The 16,341-nt window shown below is 37.0% G+C and overlaps 1 pseudogene; it reads right to left on the reverse strand.

Annotated features, from left to right (window-relative positions):
• Positions 1-11,871: 11,871 nt before the first annotated feature.
• Positions 11,872-14,442, reverse strand: LOC143220277 (ATP-dependent DNA helicase Q5-like; annotated as a pseudogene).
• Between the last annotated feature and the right edge of the window lie 1,899 nt (positions 14,443-16,341).

Raw genomic sequence — 16,341 nt, forward strand, 5'->3', positions numbered from 1 at the left:
TAATTTATACGGACAAAATACGTAGAAATATAAAAATTGTGATTCGCGAATCATTATAATTGAAAAAGAATACATTAGAATTTTGAAAATTGTTTACGTTACTATGATAATAAACAAAGCATTGACAGTTGATTTTAATATAATCTGAAACTTATTCGTCTTCGATAACCTCTGTATCGTATTTGGTTCATAGATCTTATAATTACCAATATTACAAATATTATATACAGATGAATATATTATATACATCTGCGTTACATTTTGTAAAAAAACACAAAATTTGAAACATCTCCATAAATCTGATATTTTATGCCTTTCATCGAGTTTCTTTTTCTTTCGAAGGATATTTTAAAAGAACTACCTTATGAAAATCAAGTAAAGAGGAGAACAATAGCTAGGGACTCGTTTCCGAACATGTCGATTACTAGTATTGATATGATCGTCAAGATGAAATGCGATATGAAGCAGCATTGTACTTTTAAGTTTACAATTTTTCAAATTTATTTTCGTTAAATATCGTGTAACAAAGGATTCCATATATTCAGCTCCTCCGATTCCTGCCGCATAAATCTAAGATCACGCAAGATATTTAAATTTCAAAAGAACGTAAGGACAGTTGTAGAAAATTATTCACAGAGCAAAATGTCTTATTCTTGTCATAAAATAATTATTGGAAAGATGCCCTAAAATCGATATTTGCAAAACCATGGAAATATATTAGGTCGTCCCATAAGTTCTTTCGCGGAGATATTTACATTTTTCGTCGCATTTTATAAACTATATCGATGATTAACGTATTTTGCCGACCGAAATAGGAAGAAATAGAATAACAAAAGGGCGATTACATTTTTTCTTAATATTTCAAGGTTTATTCGACATATAGTTCTATGTAGTAAAAGTAAAAACCGGCAAGAACTTATTGGACGACCTAATAGAATATGTAAATGCAAAAATTGCAATGGCCTTAGCTTTAGTAAAAGTTCACGTCACATGAAACTGAATGAAATTGCAAGAAAAAAATTCGAACTCGACAAAGCTAATATCGTGTCGAGAAATACACCAATAAGTCTTGTGCATTAAATACAAATATACGGTAAATTTTCATTGCGATCTACTGCCATCATAACAGTACGATATTGACAAATAATTATATGGCATATTATACTGAACCCAAATCAAAGCAGCAACAATTGGTATTGATAACTAAAAAGAGACGTGACCTAATTGAGAAATTTAAATGAAAGTAATCTGCAAAAAATTTCACAGGAAAACGAAGTGTTTCACAATAAATCATTATAGATCTAATTGGTTAATTTCAATAAAAGAGTCCCTTTTTGACCTTATTTTAGACGAATGACATATACAAATAAATCGTACTGATTTTCCATCGTTTCGTCATAAGTATCGAATAAAACCGTGGGCTCGCTCTTTAATAATTTAAAAATTTTCTCATACAAACACTTTTATAACTGGAAGTAGTATTGCACGAGTAACCCGATTAAAAAGGCTGAATTACGATCATGCACGATTATTATGTCCCATTCTTCCGTAAAAGTCTTGTTCCACTATTGAACATTTGTCCAACTTGATTCCTAATTGTGACAGCGGTTACGTACCGTGCGAGCTATGGTAGAGAAGGCGAAGAACGCGAAATTCTCTATAATGAACTAATTAATTTGTAACGAAGGTTATGATCTTCGTTTATTATTCATCCGTTATGAAATAATAATATATAGACCTGTATAGTTATTATAATGCGGACAATGTGGTTCAGAAATGTTTGTCGCAGAACGTAAATCATTTTATCGTATTATCTAAGACACTCGATATATTCGCAGGCATCGCCTCGTTCTGCTACCTGACACGTCCGAAAATGTTGTCATCCGTGAAGGGTTATCGGTTCTTTTCAAATTCTTTTCAAAAGATTCGAAAAAGCGATTAATATCTGTAAATAAATTTATTTTTACCTCGTGAGAAAAAAGTCGAAAAAATATTGAAAATAAAAGTTATATAATAATTCTAAGATACAGGTAATCGAATGAAAATTCCAATTTAATTATCAAATTATTGCCACGATCAGTGAACTGTTATAAAGTAACTTCCTTTCAGATCGAAGAGAAAATAGGTAAAATCATTATACCGGGGAATCAATTTTTATTGATGAATATTTTGCCATGCATTTGCCACTTATGCAAACAATAATAATAATTGCAAATATAATATAATTAAATATTTTTCAATTTACCGTCTGTCTGCAAACATCAGACGAAATAACTTCGTGCATATTTCATTATTTTCACTTGTAAGTAGAGGATATGCAATCACGGAGGAATAAAATTGTATCAACTTTGAAAATTCGTGCAAATTGAAATAAATTTGTACCTTTGAAATTGACATTTCTGCAATAACGTATAATTTTGTAATATGAACTTAGTAGTTAGGTACATTTTACATTAAAATTCTTCAGAATTGATAAAACCTCTCATCTTTATTTATAATCCTAAATGAATTTGTAATTCTGAAGTTAATAATTAAGCAAATACCATTTTTCGTCTTCTTGGATAGATTTGAATTTCTCATTAAATTTACTAAAACGAAAGAAAACAAAATATATTTGGAATACGTTAAATTTTAATTAAAAATTTCTACATAAAGATATTTTCTCTATACGGTTTATCCATAAGAAACTTTTCTGATCGTAATTCTATCTTGTGCACGTAGTTCAAACGGCAGCATAAAATCGAAATTATACATTAATCAGAGCGAAGAAAGAAAAACGGAAAGAACTCAACACGAGAAACGATGAAATATAACTAACCTTGTATCTCGATGTTTGCCACGAGAAGATTTCTATAAAGTATTTTTAATGTCACTGGTACCAACTTTGCATGCACTTACTAAGTCACACTGCGACAGTTTAGCCCCAACGTGCATCAAAATTTTAGATCTTTACTCACGCTAACCCAATATAGACTGAGAGAAGCACATAAATCATGGTAAGACATTTTATCGTATCTAAGCACTCAAATCCGATTAGAAACGTTTTAATCGGTTACAAGGTCGTCCTCTACGACAAAGTCGCTGGTAGGGGAAATCCCTTCTACAGGGCGAAATCCCTCGGCGGTCACCCGCACGTGGGTGGGTATTTTGAGGGGCGACCGACGAGGTCCTCTTGAATTTATGGCTTCGAATGTCGTTTCACCAAGCACAGATGGCTGGTTCTATGGTATGGCTCTATTGTTAGCCAAATCCTAGTGCCGTTGCCTGGAGCCTAAGCTTAGAAGAAAGGAAAGCCTTGGAACGAAGAATGCTAAACATAAGTCACCTTACCATTTGAAAGTGCCAAATGCGAGCTAAAACAGCATTTAGGATCTGACTGACATAAATCGTATTGGGTCTTCTAGGCTGGGTTGTGTCCCACGATGGGATGGCGAAGAATTATAGAATCCTTAACACTCATAGCGAAAAAGTGTAATAAAAATAAGAATCGTTCGAATCGGTATAATCATAAAAATATGGAAACAAAAGATTTAAAACTCTGCTCTGTTTGGGGTATATGGATTTACTGATGGCTGGACTGCTCTGGCGGCAATTGGAATCTCGGTTTTTAAATCTAAGGGAGAAATTGCCTCTCTGCTGGGCTTCCAGGTACGCGGTGGTCGCTTACCTGTGGTTCCTTGCGCGATCATAACGCTTATGACCTTCGGTTTTCCAATGTTACTACTATTTTGCTTATATATATGTATGTCTATACATATGTATGTTTTAGTCGCTAGTCGTTTGCAATATTATTACGCGTTAGAATCTTCGTTGTTTTGTATAAAGGTATTACTTGTGCTTGTTTCGCCCAGAGTGTGCAATGACGGCGAAATAGACTCCTGTTGGGAAATTGAGGATCGGATTTTTTGGATGTGTTTATGGAACTTGGTGATAGAGACATTCGGCGCGGTCGTTCGTTATCGATAGGGGGCGTAGAGGGTGCTAGGTCTCGTGAATGCGCGTCCGCGTTACTGTTTCTTTTTCCCGGTTTATAAATTCGGTTTATTATTCCACTGTCGAATTCTTCTAATTTTAAGCGTCACCGTGTCGAGGCGGGATGACGGGTCCTTTACCGACGTCACACATACTAACGCTTTACCGACCGGCAGTCGATTAATCGACTTTTTGTTCCCAGCGCTTACCGACCTGCAATCGATTAATCGACTTTTAGTCCATAGCGCTAACCGACCGGTAGCCGATAAATCCATTTTTTTACTTATTAATCCGTTAGATTCTGTTAGGTTAGGCAGACAAGTATCAGGAATTTCTTACTCTGTAGTCAGATACTCGTTGCATTGTTCTTTGTTCCGGGGTGTAACTAAACCATCTGGAAGACACCGGTGCGGTCTGGCATCAGCCGAGCCTTTCGTGCCAATTGACAATCGGTCGCGGTACTTCCGGTGAATTGTTGCGTTCGAAAAGGTTCTATTACTTATTTTCGGAAAATAAGTCCCAAACACGAGAAGCTAAAACAATAATTTACAAAAGTTAGACGCTGGCACCGTAGACTTGGCTGACAATGGGTCAGTTGGGTGGTCAACAATACGCAAATGCTTCGTTCACCGCGCTCGGGTGACATCGCGTAATTTATTAGTACACATCACCTTGAAGTAGGGGGTTCTCACCACCACCGACTCGTGTGGGAAGACTTTCCCCTCGTTCAGACCAATACGAGGACCAAGAGAACAGCATTTCTCCCAATTTGCATAGACTCGCGAAAATCCAGCCTGTCGTCGATTATTTGAAGAAAAAATTTAACGATGTGTACAAACCATATCAACAATTGCCCCTGGATGAATGTATAATTCATTGGAGAGGTAGACTTTCAATAAAAACATATAATCTCGCTAAAATCACAAAATAGGGAATATTAGTCAGAACGCTGTCTGAAGCTCGTACGGGGTATGTATGCAACTTTTTGCGTGTATACTCCTGATGGCAAGAAATTAGAAGATACTGTATTATCGGTCATTGAATCGTATAAGAACACGTGGCACCGCATATATCGAGACAATAATTTCAATAGTGTCAAAATGGCTAAAATTCTTTTAAAAAATAAGGTGAGACTATGCGGGACAATTCGAAGAAATAGAGGTCTTCCATAACCACTTCAAACGACCAAACTTTCAAGAGGCCAGCATGAATTTCGTAGAGATGGTCATATTCTATTACAAGTATGGAATAATGGCAAAGGGAACATAAATATAATCCCGACGATACATACTGCACAAACGGCTGAATTCGGAAGCAGAAGTAGGACATCAGATTGCCCCATACAGAAGCCTATTTCAATAATCGAATACAATAAATATATGAAGGGCGTGGATCGCGCTGATCAGTATCTGTCCTATTCCTCCATCTTTAAGAAGACAAAGAAATGGACTAAACGGATCGTGAGGTTTTTTTTCAACTTTTCAATTCTTTTAAAGTATATACAGCTCTAAGAGAAAAGAAGATTCCATACAAAGATTTTCTACACGAAGTGGTAGTTTCGTGGATAGAAGATTGCGAAGCTATAGAACAAGACGAAGATCTACCTAATTCCGAACTCATAAGAGGCACATCCCCATTTGATCGTCCTGGAAGACGGAAAGCATAAACTGGTAAATATAGTGACGAGCGGCCGGTGTAAAAAACCCTAAAGACAATGCAGAGTTTGTTTAGTTCAAAAAAAAGGTGGCAGAACAGGGTTCATCTGTAAATTTTGCAGCGTTCCACTACACAAAGGTAACTGGTTCGAGTGTATCATAGTTTTAAAAAATATTAAACAACTTATTCGGAAAACATTATTATATGGATGATGGTACATTATGTAAATATTAAACTGAAATCGATTGTAATAGATTAAATAAACATTGTTTAGCACTAATATCATTAAAATAAAAGATTTTATTAAATTTGGTTATCCTATAATAACACAAAGCGTACAATTTTACCAGAGCATAAGAAAAGCGCATATGTTCCGATGACAGTCTATGCCGAAACCGAGCCAGTGTTTGGGAAGATCTGCGGCTGAGTGGCCGGTCAGAAGGCATAGGATTTTCGATCCGCGTTATTAGATAAAAATTTTGTCCGCAAGTGTAGCGTCGGAAGGAGTTTGTGGCGTAAATTATGGCGAGGCATACTTTTTCTATTGATGAATAATTTAGTTCTGCTCCTGTTTCGATTTATGAAATGATTTAATTCTGTGCGAATTTCCTCGGTAGTCTTTAAAGTCATATAAACCTTCGTAATAAAATTAATCCTCGTACGTATTAAAAATAAATATTACGTTAAAACCGTGGAGAATTGTGCCGGAATAATTTTTCCCGTCACGGCATAAATAATGCCATACATATAATACGTGTTCATGAACAGTATTAAATGTACTACTAAATTTCGTCGAATTAATTCAAATTTTTTAATTTTAATTTCAATTTATTGAATTGCTATTGTGTTTTGTCCCACGTTAAATTGTCCAATGCGCTTAGAGGTTAACAAGAAAGAGTAATTATTACATCATTTCCTCGCTCAAGAATGGTTCATTCGATAATTTGCGAAAAACTTGCGCGTCATTCGTTTAATATTCTCGTGAAGAGTTTCGTGTTTAATCCCGAAGCCGGATCGAGGTATACCGCGAAGGCAATAAGAGTGGCGGAAGGGCAGCGGTGCGCTTGTTTCCACGCCTTGGAGGGGCGGTCGCAATTCGTTAAGCGTTCTTCCTAGTCGCTGCCGAGTCATTCCGCGTCGCAGCGTCTGTCGAGAATGTGTTCATTCCGTCGAGAACGTATTTAAGTTTCCTTTTTTTCGTTTAACGTTATTATAACATGGTAGTAGCATATTGAAATGTACGGAGAAACTTGGAGTGTTGTGCGTTTTTTTTTTTTTTATCTTGGTTGCTGAACATGAAAATGACCGCAGCGGTTCGTCATCGGTAAGTTTTCTTTTTTCTATACAAAAATATTTGATTTTTGCAACAAACTTAACGATTTTTGCTAAAAGATTTTTTCTCTAATATTACGACTCCACCAACGATTTTTTCAAACAAAATTTAATTTTTTCCCCATATATCGACAACCTTAAGGATTTAAAAAAAAAAATTGCGGTCCCTCAACGATTTTTTTCTAAAAAGTTTTCATTTTTTTCTGTTTTCACAACAAACTCCCCTATTTTTCTCAAAAAAATTCAACCTCTCAATGATTTTTTTCGAACCCCCAGCCAATTTTTCCAATTTTTGCCACCCTCCAACGACTTTTCTCGACGTTTGCTAACGTCTTGGCCGATTATTTGCAATTTGAAAGCGCATCTAGTGGCCTGAAATTGTTTTTCTCTAGTTTAAAGTAAGCGCTGGAGTCCCATCTTCCAACTACAGAATAAGTTTATATATTTTAGTGGCCTGTAACGTTCAATTTGCAATCACCAACTAAATTCCAGCGAAGTTTCCCGTCTTATGTCGATTTTTTTCGACCCTCTAGGGAATTTTTTCGATTTTTGCTATTTTAAAAAAATTTTTAAGATTTTTCTACACCTTTTAGACTGTAATAATTCCGAGGTAAAGTTTTATACTATTTAAGTATTATTCGTTGTAGTGCCAGGGGTTTTTAAAATTCCAAGTCGAATTGTGCCATGAAGCGCGATAGCGCTTCCTTCATTTATCTGCGAATAATGCCGATTCACGCGTTCGCGCTGCTCTTTCTTCTCTTCGAAATATGCCGCCCAGCGCGCTCGCGCTTCAGATTGATAGGCAATTTTTTAATCGTAACAATTTCGTCAGTTGCGTTAGAAACGTTATACTGAGCACTGAAAAGAAAAAAAAATGAAAAAAAATTTGTAATTACGAGAGGAAACTCTTGACAGATGCGCGACAAGATTCATCCTGAATTGAGCGCGTTGCGAATTAATGATCGTTATGAAAAATAGCGACACGGTGACCACAGTAGGCGAACAACGCGATCGCGCTGCGTGGCACTAAAACGGTTAAGTAACGCGCCAGAGTCGTACGTTACCGACTATGCAAAAATTACATAAATTTCAGTAAATTGTGGCTTAGAATTGGAATTTCGAGGGACCTTGTATACCAGAGTTGATTTGTCGTAGATAATAACCTTCCCCTGTGGGCAAGAGTTGGTTTTTTCTAGTTTTTACAACATATGCAGCATTTCACAGTCGATTTATTGCATTTTTAAAGTACTTTTCGAAGCATCAGTACGGTGGACAGTATGTTACCGATTGCGGGGTAACTATCGAATTTACAATTTTAACTTTTAATGGAAACGCATCTCACGTCCGAGAGTAGATTTCTTTTAATTTTTACACCTCTTGTGCTTGGGAGTCACTTTTATCTACTTTAAATGCGCATCTCGGTACTCCGGTAGGGTGGTATCTATGTTACCAACTGCAGGGTAGCTATCGAACAAAGTCACATTGTAATTCATTTGAAGGTCAAATTAGGAATTTTAACGAAAAATTTCGAAGCGTATCGTGTTCCGAAGTTGGTTTTTGCTACTTTTTACGGCGAGCCTACTAACTCGCGCAGGGTGATAAACTACAGACTGTAAGGTAATTATAAAGTAAAATTTCTCTTTAAATTTAAACACGTCTTGTATTGCAGAGTTGACTTCTTCTAGTTTAAAGTACGCGTATTGTGACTCCGACAGGGTGGGAAGTTACCGACTGTGAAGTAATTGTATTGAATTTTATTGAATTATAACGCCAAATTAACAATACCCCGATTAGCAATATCCCTACGCCATCGCGTCGCTTTCCGGCGTTATCGGCGCGAGCGGTTGGGAAAAGTCTCCTTGGAGGAGGAAAATCTCGTTTTGCCGAGCTGGGTGTTTAAATTAATCAGGCCGGTCCGTTAACGCGTTCGATGTTGTTGTACGCTTAAAACCGTGCCCGTTTATATTTTTATTTTCTCGCTTGTATTTTCCCGTCGCCTACTTACATTCGGCTTCGTTTGTACGCACTTTGTTTTGCCTGTTTGCACTTCGGCTCTGCCTATTTACATTTTTATATGTTTATTTACATTTCAGTCACATTTGTTGTACGCTGATTCGTTTGCATACATTCTTCCGTCGCTTGTCGAGTTCCACGAGTTTATTTGCCTAGCCGGTCGCCGAAAATTCGACACCTTGGCAGCACAGTGGTCGCGCGATTAGTCCGGGAAAAAAGCCGGGGAAAAACGCGGAGTGGTCGCGGCGCGGATATAGCCGCGTTTCCGTGACGCGTGCTGGCCTATAAACGTTAAACAAGAGCGGGATTATTCCGGAACCGCGGATGGAGAAAGGCCGCTGCCACCGCGTCGCACTCGCTTTTCCGGTAACTTAAATTTCCGCTTTTTATCGCCGTTTAATTGACAATTTTGTCCGCGGTAAGCCGAAACCATTTCATTTTATGATCTCTCCTTTGGAAAGGAATTTCTCGCACGCCACGGATAGGTGTCCGGACAAATCGATACTCCCAGTATCGGTCTTGGTGCTCGCACGTGGTACTCCTCGGTGTTATATATTATTCATCCGGTACGCTTATTACGTTATTCAAACTCGAAAATGCATGGACAGGTATGGCGGAAGGGTGCTGGCCTTAAACGAGAGCAAAAAAAAGGCGCGCGAGTTCCTACGAAATATCGGCTCGATTCGAACAGTAGTCTCGCTCGACGCTGCTACACCCGAGATCCTATCTCTCCCCTCTCCTGTCCTCTACACCAACAGGGGCTGCACGTGTGTCGCGGCGCTTTCGAAAATCCACACACGCTCGGTAGTAGCCACCATCTCCCCCTCGTCTGCTCTTTCACGTCTTTCTGCCACTTTCTCATGTTTCGCGTTTGTCAACGGGTGGAACGTTGGCGGAGATGGAAAAGGAGCGAAGCAATCAGCGACGAAGAATGAAAGGATAACGTGGCTAGAACAGAAACGGCGACATCGAACGAACGAATTTTCGTGGTAGCGTTTTCGCTTTGTCGCGAAATGGGAGTGGCGAGAAAGTCGGAGGTGGAGGAACGTGGCGCGCTTGCACTCGATTACGCGTTCGATAGACGTGGATTATCGACAAAACACGCTAAGTCGACGACAGCCCCCTGACGATGACGAGCGGCCCTGTACGCTTGTTTACGTGTTTTACGTGGGTACCGATGCGTAGTCGCGACTCCGCGATAAACCTGGGGACCCGTGTCTCTGCGGGAGTCGCTCTTTTTGTCTCCCTCGAGACACTCGCGCGAGGAAAATTACCTCCGAAGGTACTAGCGATACTTCCTCGCTACGCCGGGTGAGTTCCGTTCGTCGGCTGATCCGCTTGAAACCGACGTCCGCTTAAGAGTCCGCCCACGTTTGATTCGCGCAAACCAGCGAGACGGTTCGACTTTTCGAGAAAAAAGAGAAAAAAATGAAATGAAAAAAAAGAAATAGCGAGAGAGAAAAAAGAAGGAGGGAAAAGTTGGATGCTGTGTCGGAATAATCGGAACGTTCAGTGCAGGAAGTTACGAGGCCGTTGACTTATTTATCGTCAGGATGCATCCCATAAAATTATTTCGCGGTCGGGTCGACATTAATCACCGCAAAACTCGTGAATCGGAAACAAGTGGGATGACAAACGCGAAGGTAGGTGCCGACATACGGTGACGCGTGTCGTTTTTTTTATGGGGTGTCAAGCCGTCTTGTCGTTGCAATCATGGCCTCTCATGGGACTCACGGGCAGGTGCTGCAGATCCCCTACAGCCTTCACTCCTTCCCTTCCCCTCTTTTTGCTGCTTTCGTTCCCGTTCATTCTTAAATATCGCGCATACGCTCACTGGCGACGTTTCGCGTCCTCGATAATAGAGAAGCGGCGTCTTCGGCGACTGTTCCGTTCGGGGACCACAGGGGTAATCCAACCCGATTATTAAACATGGAGGCGCGTGCGCGCTACGCCGCGTCACGTCGTGACCAGGCGTTTCGGGTTCCCGTCTTATCGGCCGTCGAAGCGCGAGATGGAAACCGGCGCCTCACTCGCTAAAGAGGCCACTAAGAAAATCCCGAGACCCGATTCCCAGAAATCTACCGCGCGGTACGATCTCACATACCGATTAATACGATTCCGGGCTTGTCGCTGCGAGCCATGGTTTCAAACGCTCGTCTCCTTCTTTCCTCTCCTCTCCTCGCGATTATCAAGTAGTAGAGGGTAGCAGTATCGAGAGGGTACCATCCCAATACCATCGCTTTCGAGAGAGCCGCAATTCCGATTGCATTAAAAAATGGAGATGGAGCAGCGGCAGCTTCCAGCTGGAGAAACGGACGGAAAGAAAGAAAGAAGGCGAAAAAGTAGGCCGTGTGGAGTAGTGGTAGGAATGCGTCGCGGGGTAGAGGGAAGATGGGTGTCCTAGGAGGCAGCGTGTGTCATGTGGCATGGCCTATCGTGTGTAAAAGCAGCCGGTCGTTGTCGAAGGAGCCTGAAGAAGAAGAAGAAGAAGAAGAAAAGGGCCAACTGATCATCGCATGCATTTAAATTGGTTCATTAAAGCCCCCCTCCCCTCTGTCCCTCTTCTGGCCGACTAACCCGCTCCACGGGAACCCCGCTTGGCCCTTTGTGATGGCCAGCCTTCAACTCGCCACCGGACCACCCTATGGAAACCCACGACACACGCTTCTGTTTGCGTACTGGGCGCAGCTCTGTCTGCATCCACCGACTGCAATCACCCAAGTGCGGCATCCTACTGATCACGCGGACACCGCACCAGATCTTCCGCCGTACCTGTTAAATCGTCCATGCAATTATTACCGTCGTCTTTTTTTTCCCGCCACGCTGCATTTCCAATTTCGCCCGATCATCGCTACCATATCTATACGTATTACGCGATAACGAACCGCCATCTCTGCTCTACTGCACGGGGGATGATTCCTCTTTCCGATTCCCAAAACATCTCTCTTCCTCTGTCTCTTTCTTCCTTTCTCTCTTTGTGTCTACTGTGTCTTTCGTCGCGGAGAAAGATTCGCGACGAGAGAATCCTTTAGATTCAGAAATATTCTTTTCACAATTATCCAGTAATTCTGATTTTAATTGAATATTATGTTCTCGAACTTGAACATCCAATTCCTTTATTTTTACGTCAGTACTTTCTGCCGCACGAACATGAGATTATTTGCATCTTCACGATTTTGTTTCCGTAACTGAAATAACATCATGATGAAATAAATATTAAAATAATATATAAACTTAGCTTTTATATATATTTACCTCGTCGCTTTTATTATTTCTTCGAATAGCAAATAATTGTTTTTCAATTAATTCTTTAACATCTCGTTTATCATCAGCTAAAAGCCTTTCCCTTGAAACTAATTTTCCTTCACACTCATTTTCACTATATATTAAAATCGTTATGGTTGAGATAATTACGATCTTGTCAAAAATGTATGACATTATATTTATAAGATATATCACTCACTCATGATCGTAGTTTGATATAGCAATGCCATCTAAATTATTACTAGATTTAGTTTGAGACAATTCGAATTGGGATATCCTTGGTTGAACAATATTTTTGTTTTTACATACATCGCATCTATCCTTGCATAATGGTGGACTATCTTCACAAAATATTTAGAGAATATCGCATGTCTACATCTATGGAATGTATTAAACATATATTTATTCAAAGAAATATTTATAAAACATATAGGAATTCTTACTTCGTTTCAAGGCAATATGAAAGTTTTTCCAAAATTTTCCATCTTAATTTCACAAGGTCTGAATCTTTTTTCGTTATTTCTTCTTTAATAAGAAATGCAATTGGTGCATATTCTTCATTACTAAAATAAATTCTATAAAATGATGGTTGACCATCCCGGCTAGCTCGACTAGTATCTTGATAATACGCTGCCATATTTTGAGGGATTTCCCAATGTACTACAAATATATATAAAATTGCAATAAAATATCAATAAAAATGACATATATTTCCTGTGAAATAAAGTAATTTTTATCTAACAGATCCTTTATCTACACCCATTCTAAAACTACAGGTTACCGCAATAACAGGTACATCACCAGATGTCCATTTATTCTGAACTTCATTACGCTCCTGATTTTTTAAACCTGAAGAAATAATTATTTATATTTTATTGTTCACATTATTGTCATTATCTTCATGAATATTTAAGATACCTTCATGGTATGCTAAAGTAGGTATACCAAAACTTGACAATTTATGTGCAATTACTTCAGTTGCTTCTTTTTTTCTACAATAAATAATGCCACAACTTTTTTCGACCTATAATTATTTTTTTTTTGTTCTACTTAGAATATTTATATACACATATACATCATACTCACACTGATTTATTATAGATCATGACTCACTTTAGGAACAGATTTGTCTTGTGAACTAAGAGTATATATAATAAAATTTTTTAAATGATCAATATTATACAATACTTCTAAATACCACACATCATAATGAAGATTAGAAGGAAAAACAGGAACTGAAAATATTGTAGGATTTTTCATATTTATGCACTGGAGTATATCATCTTTTACCTACAGAGATAAATTTCATGGTAATTACATTTCAAGGTAATGACATTTATTGTCAATACTTAAAACTTGTAAAATACTTACTTCTTTTGCAGCAGTAGCTGTTAATGCAATTATTGGAATATTAGGACATAATTTTTTAAATATTTCTAGTTGTCTATAATTAGACTTAAAACGGTGAACCCATTGACTCAAACAATGAGCTTCATCAACAACAAAATAAGATAATGCTTTCGCTTTCATTAATTTTATTATTATGTCCTGCAAAAAAATAATTCCAGAAGTTACACAATATTCATTGCAATACACGTAATTATAATTGAAGGATATACTTGAAAATGCTGTTGTGCACCATTTCAGGAGTAACATACAGTAATTTAATCCTTCGAGAATTGGATGTCAAATCTCTCATTATTGCATTTCTTCCCCTAGTTGTTGTGGTTGAGTTCAATGAGTTGGCATTAATTTTTTTTACTAATTAAAAAGTCTACTTGATTCTATAATAATAAATTAATATTATATAACATATTTATATTTTCTATGTACATATTTGCTAATATTTTAATATAGGTATATATATATATATATAATTTAGAGCTAACAATGGAGAAAAAACAATTGTAACTTTATCTTCTTTTATTAAAGCTGGTAACAGAAAACAAAGTGATTTTTCAGAGCCAGTGGCATAAATACAAATACATCTTGTTGACCTTGAAATATTTAATATTAATTTATTTAGAAATACTAAAAGTAAGAAAGACTTTTGAGTGTATACGAAGAAATAAATAAACTACATATTTATTTTATGCGAATGACATGCGAATACCAACCTTTATATAAGGCAGTGGTTGCTCTTTTTTGTATATCACTTTTAAAGTCATCATAACCAAATACATCTTTCAAAACTGTTAATAGCATTTTATCTTAGAATAAATTAAATTCTTTAATTATGAAAGTATAAAATCGCAATTATTATTATACTTCTAGATCGCAAACTGCTTAACGCACTGCTTATACGAACCGTGCTATTATTATAAAAGCCCGCCGTCATTATTTTGTCAAATATTTCGTAAATACCGAGATAATAAAAAGTTACTATTTATATTGACGAAAGTAACTAAAATATTGTATCGAAATTTTCTAAAGAATCGTCTCAAAAGATTGAATTCATTATTTTCAAATTAAACGTATATTTGGCATAATATATATTATACATAAATTGTTAAAATTATTAATACATGCAAAATAATGCCGGTAACCTCAAAATAATATTCAAGGTAATTTTGACAAGACTTTATTTATCAAATATACAGTTTGCAGTTATCTAATCTCCCTTTAGTCACTTTGTCTTATTTTCAATATGAACGAAGATATATGTTGAATTTAAATGGCACACATTATACACATGTGGAATGAATTAGAATGCAGAATTAGATAGCACGGTATAACAAATAAGAATCAATTAATAACTATTATTTTGCAAGAATGGAACAATATAGAGCCGGATTTTACATTGAAAATTGGTGACGTCAATGCCGAAACGATCGATGGAAATTATTCTGAAGAAAGGAGAACAAACCAAACATTCATTGTTAATTTCAAGATACTTTTTATAATTTGTGTCAATACTTTTGTCCGTGTTTAAAACGTTTAATAAACATGTTCTTGCTATTATTTCGTATGTTACTTTATTTATGTTACTGTTTCTATTAAATAATAAACTATAATAATAAATAAATGCATATGTCCACAATATTTTCCTTTTTATCAATTAGTTTGATAGTTATAAGCATTTGAATCGGAAAAATCTTGCTGTGCTAATAATTTTATCCAGCCCTATATATACGCTGAATTTTCCAGGTCACTATCACCAGAGCGTATATATACGCGGCTGCGTTCGGTATAGAATCCAAATATTTAATTAATAAAATAACACTAATAAGATCACAGAGACAAGTACCGACACTGATAACTGTTACTATTTTCAGGAACATTTATAAAGACAGAGCACATTTTACGTGTTCGAACAAAATCGTGCCGAAGAAATTATTGCGAATAATATAGGAAAACTGCATCACCAAGAAAAACAGAAAAAGTTACAACGTCCGTGTCATTGCCACCAAGATTTTCCAATTGTCATACCATCAACTTAGTCGAAACAAGCTCAAAGGCGTTGCGTTGTTTGTCTACAAGAATAGAATAGAAAGAGAGTAGAATACAACAATAGAAAAATTGTCAGGGGCCTATATGCATCCCACATTTCAAATATTACCACACCAAATAAAATTTCTAACAAATAATGCTGGAAAATGATTTTTTTTTTAATTTTATACAATTTTACACCTAAATATTAAATACAAAATTTCGGTGATATGGGCCTTTTTTTAAATATTTCCATATGATACAAATGGATAACGAGGATAACGAATGTATGCTGAATATATACTAAACGATTAGTATATTGTTATATATTAGGATTATATCAGGTCGTTTCGTTTTTCCACTTTAGGGGACCTACTTGTATTTGTTCACAGCCAACTTTACACTTCAGCTGCATAAAATAAAAAAAAAGAAAAATGAGTTTTGTTTCCACAGGGGCCCCGTAATCCGTTAACGGGTGACACTATTCTTCGTCCAATTAGAACAGGATTTTTGAGATAATTTATAGTAATCTTATTTGAAGCACAATTATGACGACTATAGACAAAAGTAAGTAACAATAAATTATGAAGCAAACATAATGAGACATTAAAAATACGGATCACTTTCATCTACACTTTTGCGCTATCTAACAAACTTTTAGGGATTAAGAAATAA

The sequence above is a fragment of the Lasioglossum baleicum genome, unplaced genomic scaffold (assembly GCF_051020765.1).
Source record: "Lasioglossum baleicum unplaced genomic scaffold, iyLasBale1 scaffold0598, whole genome shotgun sequence".
Taxonomy (NCBI): domain Eukaryota; kingdom Metazoa; phylum Arthropoda; class Insecta; order Hymenoptera; family Halictidae; genus Lasioglossum; species Lasioglossum baleicum.